Source organism: Schistocerca serialis, unplaced genomic scaffold (assembly GCF_023864345.2).
Source record: "Schistocerca serialis cubense isolate TAMUIC-IGC-003099 unplaced genomic scaffold, iqSchSeri2.2 HiC_scaffold_1170, whole genome shotgun sequence".
In the NCBI taxonomy this organism is placed as follows: Eukaryota; Metazoa; Arthropoda; class Insecta; order Orthoptera; family Acrididae; genus Schistocerca; species Schistocerca serialis.
The window spans coordinates 35,001-37,500 of NW_026047371.1; the positions used below are offsets into that span (position 1 = coordinate 35,001).

At 63.4% G+C, this 2,500-nt stretch overlaps 1 pseudogene; it reads right to left on the reverse strand.

Annotated features, from left to right (window-relative positions):
* The window catches only part of LOC126433659 (large subunit ribosomal RNA), a 7,963-nt pseudogene that overhangs the window by 2,685 nt on the left and 2,778 nt on the right, over positions 1-2,500 (reverse strand).

The following is a 2,500-nucleotide window of genomic DNA, read 5'->3' on the forward strand; positions in this document are numbered from 1 at the left end:
ATGGTACAGGCCAGGCAGAAGTACGGTTGTGAGGGCGTGGAGGCGCTGTTGCGGCTTGAGCGGAGCTCGGGAGATGACGTCCAGCTGCTCCACCAGGTGGCGTCGTGGGTTGAAAACGCAGCGACCAGCGGTGGAGAATTGCAGTCCCAGGTACCGGAAGGTTTCACCCACACGTAGGGCGGGCACGGTGGCGTTGCCCGCTTTGAAGGTAACGTCGGCGTCGACCTTCACCTTCTTGTCGCGCCCAGACGCGACTAAGGCGAGGGTGAAACACTTCCGGGCGTTGATCTGCAGCCCCAGATGGGCGAGGGCTGCGACGGCTGCGTCGATGAGAGACTGCAATCCCCTCGCGGTCGATGCAAAAAGCAGGACGTCATCTGCGAAGGCCGCAGCGTTAACTCTGCGACCAAGGATCCGAGCTCCGATGTGGGAGGGAAGTTGACTCAAAACATAGTCCACCGCAAAATTGAAAAGGAGGGGGGAGAGGGGGTCACCCTGACGCACACCCCTAGCCGGCTGCAGGGGCACGCCCACGTCGGCGCCGCCCGCTATCACCGTCGTGCTACCCTCGTAACACCTTTCGACGTACTCAATAAAGCAATCCGGCAGGCCATGAGCCCTCAGCACGGGGCGGAGGGCAGCATGGTCCACCGAATCGAACGCTTTAGAGACGTCGATCGATGCCACAAAAACAGAGCGACAGGAGCGGACTGCGTCGGTGAGAGCAGTGTCCAAGATGAAGGTGTTTTCCAACATCCCATCCCGGGGGATGAATGCCCGCTGACGTTCGTCCACAGCACATGCACGCATCAGGCGTGACGCGAGAACCTTGTGAAAGGTCCGCGCCAACACCGAGCAGACCGTAATGGGGCGAAAGTCAGCGGGGGATGTTGGTGCAGCCGTTTTGGGGAGAAGTGACGTCCGGGCGCGAAGCAGACGCTCGGGGAGGGCGCGGGCCAGGAGGAAGAGGTTCAAGAGTTTCACCAGGACTTCATGCGGCAGGCGCCGCAGCTCCGCTGGAGTCAGGCCGTCCGGCCCGGCTGCCGATCCCCTGGGCGGCAGGGCAGCAGCGACCTCCTCACGTGTGACCGGCCCCCATAGGCACTCAGGAGCGACAGGCTCCGAGTGCGGGAGAAGGCGGTCACGGATGAAGCCGGCGGTGGAGATCGGCTTCTTCGTGAAGAGGTCCGCCCAGAAGTCCAGCAGACCGGGGATGTCGGGTGGCGGCTGCAGCAGGGTGCCGTCCAGCAAGCCGCGCACGCAACGTGCGCGCGACCTACGGAAGGCGTCCTGTGTCCGCGCGTATTCCCAGCGGCGCCGCTTGCGCTTCTGCAGCGGCGGGGCGGCAGGCGGCCGCTTGGATGGTTGGCGCGGCCGCTGTGTCCTGGTGATCGACCTCTCCCCCCTGGACCCGACCGACGCAAGGGCATCCGGGAGCATGCCCAGGATGACATCGGGCGGCGTGCCCCGCCCCAGACCAATGACTCGATCCAGGGCAGAGAAACGCTGGGCGGAAGCAGGTAGCCCCGCCAGATGCTCCCAGATGGCGGCGTCAGTCGGCCCCTCCGGCGGCGGCCCGGTGGTGTCGGCCGCGAAGTCCTCGGCTGCGTCGACGGGCGGCGCAGCGGCCTCGCCCGCGTCAGGCAGCGAGCTCGCTGCTCCACGGCGGGACGCCGGCTCTTCACCCCGACCGATCTCGAGTGCCTCCATGAATTGGCGGACAAGCTGCTTGTGGGCAGCTTGCCGCCGTCGGCACTTGATTGCCTCAAGCGTTCGGTCGGGGAACATCCTGGTAAGTTCTTGATTTACAAAGAAGAACCGGGCGTCCCTCTCCAGGAACAGTTCGGCCTCTGCCTTGGCGAGCGACAGGACTTCTTCCTCCGTCCACCTCGCGCGATGCCTCTCCGTCACGATCTCAGCGTTGGCGGCCGCAGGGTGTTGGCGGCGGCGATGGACCCCGAGACCGTTCTTCGTGGTAAAAGTGCGGTGGCACTCACTGCAAGCAAAGGGAGCTACACAAACTATCGCATTTTCGTTACGGCCGGTTGGCCGGATAGGTGCTGGGGTAGCTGGGGTGGCACCTTCAGCGGAAGGGCCACCATCTCTTGTTTCTTGTCGGCTGCCCCCAACTATAAAGGGATAATGCGAGGGGGGGCTGGTAACCCCCCCAAGCCCCTGGTGCGGTCTTCCACTCTGCGAAAATCAGCGGGCCCACGAGAAGGGGAGAAGACCGCAGGAGAGGAGAGGCTAAGAGGGCTAGGCCCATGTATTGCGCATCACTCTCCCTGTAACTATAACCCAAGGAAGGCACCTCGCAGCAGCAGCACGACTACATCAAGACCGCACTTCGAAAAGCCAAGTCCGGATGCAGCCCCACCGCCGCCACTTGGCCACCTTAAGAGAGTCATAGTTACTCCCGCCGTTTACCCGCGCTTGCTTGAATTTCTTCACGTTGACATTCAGAGCACTGGGCAGAAATCACATTGCGTCAACACCCGCT